The sequence below is a fragment of the Triticum dicoccoides genome, chromosome 4B, assembly GCF_002162155.2.
Source record: "Triticum dicoccoides isolate Atlit2015 ecotype Zavitan chromosome 4B, WEW_v2.0, whole genome shotgun sequence".
Classification (NCBI taxonomy): Eukaryota; Viridiplantae; Streptophyta; class Magnoliopsida; order Poales; family Poaceae; genus Triticum; species Triticum dicoccoides.
The window spans coordinates 366,060,571-366,070,966 of NC_041387.1; positions in this window are offsets into that span (position 1 = coordinate 366,060,571).

The following is a 10,396-nucleotide window of genomic DNA, read 5'->3' on the forward strand; positions in this document are numbered from 1 at the left end:
CCTGGCAGAACAGCTCTGCCAGAGCCCTAGATTGATTCCGCCAAGGTTCCGCCTCGTGGCGGCGGAGTTTCGTCCCATAAGCTTGCCCATGATTTTTTCCAGGGTAAAAGTGATGATATAGCAGAAGATGGACGCCGAAGGCCCACCAGGGGGCCCAGGAGAGAGGGGGCGCGCCCTATAAGGGGGGGGGCCTGTCTCCTAGACAGGGTGTGGGCCCCCTGGCCTATTTCTTTTGCTCAGAAATTCTTATTAAATTCAAAAAGTTGTTTCGTGGAGTTTCAGGACTTTTGGAGCTGTGCAGAATAGGTTTCCAACGTTTGCTCCTTTTCCAGTCAGAATTCCAGCTGCCGGCATTCCCCCTCTTCATAGTAAACCTTGTAAAATAAGAGAGAATAGCCATAAGTATTGAGATATAATGTGTAATAACAGCCCATAATGCAATAAATATTGATATAAAAGCATGATGCAAAATGGACGTATCACCTAGTTATTAGACAGTGGCATATAGTACGCCACCACTGCCGCCTGTTGGTACCGGGGTTCCGTACGGGCCGGTACCCGATTCATATTTTAGTGGGTCTCTGTTGCAAACTTCACATGCTCAAATTTCGTTGCCGGAGTTTCCGCTGCATGCTTGTGTTCCATCTGATCCGCAAACTAGTTCTCTATAGCCCAATGATAATTTTAAGGATCAGCTTGCTAGTATACTTAGAGAATTTGGTTTAGAACCTACGGGTAGAGCACGTGCATATCAAAAACCATACCCTGATTACTTTGACTCGACACCATATCCTCGCGGTTTTAGAATTCCAGATTTTGTTAATTTTACGGGGGAGGATGATAGATTTACTTTTGAGCATGTAGGACAGTTTTTAGCACAATGCAGCAAGGTCGGCATTTAGATTAAAACTATTTCCTTTATCTTTATCTAGTACTGCATTTACTTGGTTTACATCGCTTGCTCCTAATTCTAGTTCAACATGGGCACAATTGGAGCAAAAATTTCATGAGTATTTTTATAGCGGTGAAACAGAAATTCGGCTTTCAAATTTAACTATGGTTAGGCAGAAATATAATGAACATGTTCATGATTATATTAGGAGGTATAGGGATGTCAAAAACCGATGTTTCAGATTGACCATAGCCGAAAAGGATTTAGCCGATCTTGCCTTTTCGGGTCTACTCGCTCATATTAAGGATAAACTAGAAGGGCAAGAATTTTTAGATGCTAATCAAGTTTTCAGAAGGCTTTGGCGCAGGAAAACCGGGCTAAGGAAATTAAACAATATAGCCGATTTAAAGAAAATAGAAAGAAAGAGAAGGATAACCATGTGGTTAATGCCTTAAATTATCATAGTGATTCGGCTAGTGAGGATGATGTTAACATATGTGTAGCCGAATGGGTTCAAGCGCTAAAGTCAAAACTATTTGCATGTTCTGCTTTGAAACCTACACCTACTAGAAGAGAAGAAATGAAATGCACTTTTGATGTTAGCAAGTGTGATAGAGTTTTTGATATGTTACTACAGAACAAATTAATTTGAGTGAGAGAGGGTCATGTAATTCCACCTCTAGAAGAATTGGGTAGAAGAGCTTATTGTAAATGGCACAATTCTTTTTCTCATGCTACTAATGATTGTAACGTGTTTCGTCGACAGGTGCAATCGGCCATCAATGAAGGGCGATTGACGTTTACAGAAGGCTCTAATATGAAGCACGACAACGACCCTTTTCCTATCAATGTGGTCGAGCTTGAGAGTAAAAAAATGCTTATTCGGTCAGATCAGACCGAATCCGCAAGAAAGAAAAATGGTGTTGATAATAGTGCTCCTCCAAGGATGATCAAACCAAAAAAATCTAGAAATAGGAGTGTGGAAAGTCAATGGGGGAAGGAGACCAGCTTCAAGGCCAAAGCAGACAGTTAGCATGTTGTTGGAAAAATATACCTCACGCAAGACCAACATGTGTTTAATCAGCTCAGAGGTAAAAAGGGTCCCAGATCTCCTTCTGGACCTCATAGTCATGAGCAATGGCAAGCAAGTGTGTATGACCAGCAACCGTATTTTGCGATGGAGACAACATGTTGGGGTTGTGCACCTCCTCTGTATCCGCAGTTTCCTCCATGGGGGTTTAATCCTTGGGCGCCATATCCCATAGGGCCAGCAGGTTATTTTCAGCCAAGATGGATCCTGCTGAAGCCTATGTTCATACCAAACGTGCATGAGAAAAGGGCTCGGTTCAATGAGGATGCTAGATCACATAATGTCATTGAGATTCGAGGAAGTCGATCACCGGTATGCAATGCAGATGACAAAAACTATAAGGGTGGTCACAAGCGCATGTGGGTGCCGGTGAAGCGTGTTGAAACTAAAGCGGCAAAAAATTCAGATGATTTAAGTGCTATTCATGGTCTGGAAATTATTAAACACCAGGCTGAAGGTGTCGTCAATAATATAGAATCAAGTGATGATGGTGCAATAGGATTGGTCACCAAGAAGATTATTGGTAGAGAGGAAAACAATGGTGTGAAGGTGCAACCAGTTGGCCGATCTAATCAATGTGGGAAAGAAATTAATTCTGGGCATACCATGCATGCACAATCAGATAAGGCATATGTTGTATCATCACGCACTAGTCAACAGTCTAAATCGGCAGGTTCGTATGCTGATTTAGTTAAGGGAACATGTGGCCCAGCGACGTCCAAGACTTCGCCTCCAATGGATTTGAAGTATAACAGCGGCACACGTACACGTTGGGATTCAAATAATGTATGCGGCCAGGATTTTAATGCCAGTACCGTATATGATCAGCAGAGAAGTTTTTTGGCCAGAGATAAAACGTTTGCCAGAAAAACAGAAGTACGCCAATATAGGCCGAACGACCCTCGGGGCAGCCAAATTAAGTCTGTCGCGCCAGGTACTAAAACAGCACCGCAGTGGTGCCCAAAGGGACTTACTCACACTCAAAAACGACGTGTACAGTGACTGCGGACAATGGAAATAAAGGAAGAGATAGTTGAGAAGAAGCGTGATAAATGGCTCAATCAAGATAAACCAGTAATACCCACAAAAACTTGGAAGGACAAGCGCATCACAGCGGAGGAGAATAAAAATATGGATGACACCATTATTGCAGAAAATTCAGAGAATGATAAAGACGTACCAACTAATATGGATGTTAATATAGTGTTCGTGTTGCCTACTGAATTTCGCGCGGCCGAGGCTGAAATTGTTGAACTTGTTCTTGGCCCAAAGAATGCTACATTTGAGAAACCAGAGAAGCATGGTCAGCACCTAAAGCCATTATTTATCAGAGATCACATTAATGGTAAGCCTATTGGTCGCATGCTTGTTGATGGCGGTGCAAGTGTTAATATTATGCCATTTTTGGTATTTTCTAAGCTAACCGAAAAGAGAGTGAGTTAATGAAGACCAATATGGGACTTAGTGGGTTCTCAGGAGAATTATCTGAAGCTAAGGGTGTTATTTCTAAGGAGCTCCAGTCGGAAGCAAAACATTACCGACTGCATTTTTTGTTGTTGATGTCAAAGGCCGGTATAATATTCTGTAGGGACGCGACTGGATTCATGTAAATTGTTGCATCCCTTCTACCTTACACCAGTGCTTAATTCAGTGGGTTAATGATGATGTGGAGGTGATATAGTCCGACAATTCTTCATGCATTGCTTTGGCGGATGTGCCAGTTGATTGGCAACACGGTGAGATGCGATGTTTGACCGGTAGGGATTTGTCAGACTATGATTATATCAGTATTTGTAGAGATGGTTTTGTACCTATAAATGCATAGCCGGCTAATGTAGCTCGGCTTAATGATTCACTACAGGAATCAGCTACTTTGCCATCTGCCACAGCGGACGGCAAAGCCAGGGACGGCGGACGGCAAAGTGTTTTGCCGTCAGCGGCGGACGGCAAACAGTGACGGCAAAGATAGGGTCGGCAAACAGGCCCTTTGCCGTCTGCTTTTTACGGTGGATGGCAAACAGTGATTTGCCTACAGCGGCCGACGGCAAAGAGGAGTGACGGCAAAATATTGTACATCCGCCAGCGTTAGTCCGTTAGGCGGCTAACGGCGGCCTTTGCCGTCAGCCAGCCAACGGCAAATTTGAACGCCTCTTTGTCGTCCGCCAGTTGACGTCAGCAATGCGTCAGCGCCCACTGTGTTTTGCCGTCAGCCACGGCGGACGGCAAAGGCAAAGTCTTTGCCATCACCTTAACTTGTTCGTCCGCCACAGTAGGCAAATTTGCCAAATGTCTCATCTCTGAGGAAGCACAGGTGGCCGCCACGTGTCCCCTTTGCCGTCAGCCGCGGATGGCAAAGAGCCTGTACTGCCTCTTTTTTGTTCTATTTTTCTTATATCCAACCATTATCACAGCAAATATATCACAGCACATATATATCCATCACATAAATATCCAGCACATATATATCCAACATAATAAATATCCAGCACATATATATCCATCCATACATACATAGTAGGTTGCACATAGTCCCATCAATCCATACATATTACAATATGCAAACTTTTGTCATAGCAATCTAGTTTCATCATAGCAAGCGAGCAGAATACAAGAACTGCATCAAAGGAAAAAACAAGCAATCCATCATAGGATGCTGGCTTCCATGAAGTGAATGAAACCTGCAAAATGACAAATAAGAAAGTTAGAAAAAGACTAGAAGAAGAAGAAGAAGACTAGAAGAAGAAGTGTATGCCATTTATTAGCTAACTTAGGTGAACTGGATCATTTATGAGCTAAATTAGTTGAAATGGATCGTTTACGAGCTAAGTTAGGTGAAATGGATCGTTTATGAGCTAAGTTAGGTGAAATGGATCGTTTATGAGCTAACCTAGGTGAAATGGGTCGTTTATGAGCTAACCTAGGTGAAATAGGTCGTTTATGAGCTAACCTAGGTGAAATGGGTCTTTTATGAGCTAACTTAGGTCATTTTGGAGGAAACAAAGCTAAGTATAGATTGTTTTAGAGCTAACTTAGGTAAAATGGATGGTTTTGGAGGTCAGTAAGCTTATTAAGTCATTTTGGAGGAAAAGAAGCTAACTCTAGGTCATTAAGGTAAGCATATTAGAGGAAATAAAGCTAAGTCTAGGTCTTTATGCATTTGTTAAGCAAAAAACTAGAGAAACTTACCTTGATCATGGAGGTGTAGGAGCGGGCTGGCTCGTGCCAGTAGCTAGAGAAGGATCGTGTGATGCTTGTGTGGAGTTACGCTGCACCAAAGATCATTTCCAATGTTTCGTTAGCATGATGACACTCGAATGTTAAGACTAGCAAGTGACGTCCATTCAAATTAAACTCACCGTGGTCTCAGGAGCAATCTCTGGATCAATGGCTATGGAGCCACGGGACCTCCCGCCACTAGATATCATCACCTGCTCTAGATCAATGGGAATCTCGCTCGGGTTAAACTCCTCCCCTTTCCTCGCATTCCCCTTGACTTGCTTGTAAGAGGCAGTGTGGGCCATGGCATACAGGTCGTACCCCTCTGGCACCTTATCCGTCTTATTGTAGCATGCCTGAAAGAGAGAAACAAAGTAAATTAGTAATTAAAGGGCTCAAGATAGCATGATGAATGAATTGCATTAATCATGAAGCAAACCACATACCCAATTCCGCCCGAACTGATATAAGTTGGAGCTACCTTGATGGTGTGGCACACCTTCAATTTGGGCACGTTTGTCCTTGGCCTCAGTCGGCTCCCCTTCCATCTTTCAACACCTGCCATGACAAAGAATAAACGAAATTAGTACAACATAAAAAAAGTACTGACATGAATAATAATATGTATATCACTTAAGTGTATCATCATCAAGTACAACATAAAAAAATTGAATACCTGACACTACTAATAATCTCGATCAGTATCATCAACAAATGCATAATCATCATCATCACTATAATCAATGATGGGATCATAGGGTTCATTGGCATCAACATGTGCAAGTCCACCTTGACGTAATCGGTCAAGCATTGACATGTCATCCGCAGCAGTAACCTCTTCTTGTTTCGGCTCTTCTTGTTCCTCCTCTGGGGTGATGTCGGATTCACTATCGCTGTCTACTTCAATGTTTTGTGGTGAAGTATAGCGGTTCTTGAAATGCTTTTTGGAAAGACGTGTCTCTTGGAAGAATTCTCCTTCATATGTGTCTGGGTTAATGTGAGGTTCATAATCCTCTTCCTTTGGGGGAGAAAGTCTAGCACGTGGCGGCACTTCATAAACGACATCCCAACCTTTCATATTTGGATTAGTTTGGCAGGCCCACGATAGATAGAATACTTGGGTCACCTGTTGAGCCGTAATATAGACATCAGGAACATCTAAATGGGTGCTTTGGTTGATTTCAACTAGCCCTATATGTTCATGAGTCCTTCTAGTCTCCTTCGGCTGAAACCAATAACATTTGAAGACTACGACATTCGGTGGGTTTTCACCATAGAACAGAAGTTCATAAATTGCTTCAACTCTCCCATAATACTCGGTACCTCCTTAGCCGATAGCAGATACACAACAATTTGTAGACTTTCGGTCGGCCATAGATTGCTCTTTGCCATAGGTACGAAAGCGATACCCGTTGATGTCGTACTTGTCAAATGAACGGACCTTATAGTCAAAACCATTAGCGACTTGTCTCAATTCGGCGTCCATAGACTCTGAATTAGCCTACAAGTTTAATATGAAAGGATTGTTGCATTACGCACAAATTAGCGAATGAAATGAAATTGTCTAATAGAAATTACCGTTTGTTTGAACCAAGAGATGAAACCGGGATAGCCGCCTCCTTGCTTTGCGCGAAGCTCATACTCTTTGACGGAATCCTTTTAGATCTCCGCTCCATACGAGAATATGGCGACGTATCGACTGTATGACATATCCAGGAATAAGAGCAGTTCAAAGGAAATAGAAGTTGCGAAACAATGTACCGAGAACTTACTCAATGTACGGCCGCACTTCTATCAGGTTGTTGAAGATATACAACGAAATGGTCCGCCATTCTTCATTATCCAAAGATACTGGATGTGAAACACTAGCTGGTGCGAGATTCCCTTTGAATAGGCTGAGGTTGGATCCACCCTTTTTAGGGTCGTCAGCATTGTACCGAGGCTTCGGATTATGCAAATGATGATTTTTGGCTTCGTAGTGTGCTGTTACGAAGTTTGCCGCCTCCTCTGTGATGAATGCCTCAGCCATCGATGCTTCAATTCTACGTTTATTTTTACATTTTTCTCGAAGCGTCTTCTGCATCCTCTCAGTTGGGTAGCACCAATGATTTTGCACGGGCCCCCCAATCTTGCCTCGGTCGGGAGATGCAAAATCAAATGCTGCATTGGATTAAAGAAGCCCGGTGGAAAGATCTTCTCTAACTTGGAGATCAACTCCAGCGCTAACTCTTCCATTTCTTCTAGCACGCCAGGCGATAATTCTTTCGCACAAAGAACACGGAAGAAATAGCTGAGTTCTGCCAGTACTAGCCATTCATCCTCAGGGATGAAGCCACACAACATCACCGGCATTACCCGCTCAATCCATATGTGCCAATTATGACTCTTGAGACCAAATATCTTCAATTTATCAAGATTCGCTCCCCTCTTTAGATTCGCTGCATACCCATCGGGGAACATCAACTGCTGTTGCACCCACAAGATAATTTCCCTCATAGCTGGCCTTCTAAGATTGAACCATGCCTTTGGCTTCATCCAGTTCTGCTTTCCTTTCGGTTCTTTCATGTTTTGTAACGGCCTATCACATAGCGCCTCCAGATCGACTCTAGCCTTAGTATTATCCTTTGACTTCCCATCTATGCCGAACAATGTACCAAAAAGTGCCTCGGAGATACTCTTCTCAGTGTGCATCACGTCGATGTTGTGTGGGCAAAGGAGGTCTTTGAAGTAAGGCAGATCCCATAAGCATGTTTTGTGAGTCCATGCGTGCTTAGTATTATACCGCTTGAAGTACCCTGGACGATGTGGATCTGGCTCGAGAGCGTTTAACTGATCCAGGTTCTGTTGGCCTGTTAATGTAGGTGGTGCAGATTTTTTGACAACTCTACCTCTGATGAAGTTCTTCTTGTCTTTCCTAAACTTATGGCGAGGATCCAGGAACTGTCTATGCATGTCGAAGCAAGAAAACTTGCGACCGGCCTGAAGCCAACGAAACTCAAGAGCTCCCTTGCATGTGGGGCACGGGAACCTTCCATGCACACACCAGCCAATGAATAGCGCATACGTCGGCAAGTCATGCGTCGAGTACATGTACCAGACACGCATTATGAAGTTCCGTTTGCTATAGGCGTCGTATGTCTTGAACCCATTATCCCAGGCTTCTTGCAATTCGTCCTTAAGCGGCTGCATGTACACATTCATATTTTTCCCCGGATAGTTGGGCCCTGGAATTATCAACGTCAGGAAAATGTTCTTTCTTTGCATAATCTATCCGGGGGAGATTGAGTGGAAAGACAAATACGGGCCAACAACTGTATTGGGCTGCCGTCATACCAAACACACTGAACCCATCCGTGCTGATGCCGACTCGAGGATGCCTCGGATCTGCCGCTTTGTCAGCATGTAATTCATCAATCTTTTTCCATGCAACAGCATCCGATGTGTGTACCGTCATCAGATTCCCATCTGTATCTAGTTCGATTCTTTTGCCTGTTTTGTGCCATGTCATCTGTCTGGCCGTCTCTTCGACCATGAAGACGTTGAAGTATTGGTACAATTGGCATATACCGAAGAACACTAACGGGGATTTTGGTCTGTGTCTTCTCACCCATACCGTTGTCTACCACAATATACCTGGAAGACTTGCAAATGGGACAATAGTTCAAGTCCGCATAGTCAAGCCTAAATAAGGCACATCCTTTCTCACAGGCATGTATCTTCTCATAGGGCATCTTCAGTGCACGGAGGATTTTGTCCGACTGGTACAGGTTTGCAGGCATTACATGGCCTTTGGGTAGAAAGCATCCAAATACTGTCATAATTGCGTCATAGCATTCTCTGCCCAAGTTGAACTGAGCCTTCAGAGCCATTACTTGTGAGATGGCATCCAACTGACAAAGCTCAGTGTGCTCGTGGAGCGGACGTTTTGAAGACTCCAACATTTCATTGAAGGCCTTTGCAGATTCCTCCATCTCCTCGTCCGAATCCCAAGCATCATCATAGTCTTGCACCATGTTTTCCATCCCGGTACCATGCTCGTCGGTGCGACGATGATCCACCTCAGCTCGGTCACGTTGGGCAGACTCACCATGAAATGTCCACACCGTATAATCTGGCGTAAAACCACTCTTCTGCAGGTGTTTGCCCATTTCAGCCTTTGTCCTCTTTTCCCAATTGCCGCACCGTAAATAGGGGCACCAGGTTTTCTTCTGGCCATTTGCAAATGCGGCTTGCACAAACCCCTTGGTTTTTGTGAACCATTCAGCGCTCCATTTGTTCTGACTAGTGTGACCGGTATACATTCACGCATGATCACTCATCTTGACTTTCAGAGCTACTGGACACACAATAGTTATATATGTAATTCACCATGTATATATTCATCAGTTGATCTACTTTGTCAATTTTATTACGTCCATGCAACCTACACTCTAATAGGTAATGATAGGTCCTAATCCCACACGTGTATGTGTAGATTGGGTTCATTTTCCCATGCTATGCTCCGGATCTGACGCAAAATTTCGGCAGCACCTCCTCGTTGTTCTCCTGATACACGTCTCTGCAATAAACAAAGAGGATGTGTACCCAGAGAACAACAGGGGGAGGCACTGACGAAATTTATGCGTTGGATCCGGAGCAAAGCATATGGGAAAACGAACCCAATCTACACATACTCGGGCTGTCCATGGATAGCATTGGACAACTTGAAAGAATCAAGGTTATAAATATGCAAATGCATGCATATTTATAACTATGACGCTTTCGAACGGAAGACACATATTGGTTACGCATACTGATGATTCAAGACACATATATAGGCAGCTATCAAGTTTCATCGGAATAGATCAAATAATTAATGGGGGAGGAGGACATGTCATTTGTGCTCACCCACGAACGAAGGGGTAGAGCTCGTCAAACGCACGGCGAGGTTGTCGAACACCAAACCTCGCAGCGATGAAACAACTGCACATTTAAAACTACCCGGTCAACACAATTATATATGATGTTTTCCAAAACAAAATCGAAAAATATATGACCTAACTAATAATTCACAAATATATGACCCCGTCGGCCTCTGGAAGGCCAAAGAACACCTTTTCGGGAGGTGTCGGGGGTCGGGGTGTCGTGTCGGTGTCGGGGTGCCGTGTCGGGGTCGGGGTCGGGGTCTCGGGGTCGGGGTGTCAGGTCAGGGTATCGGG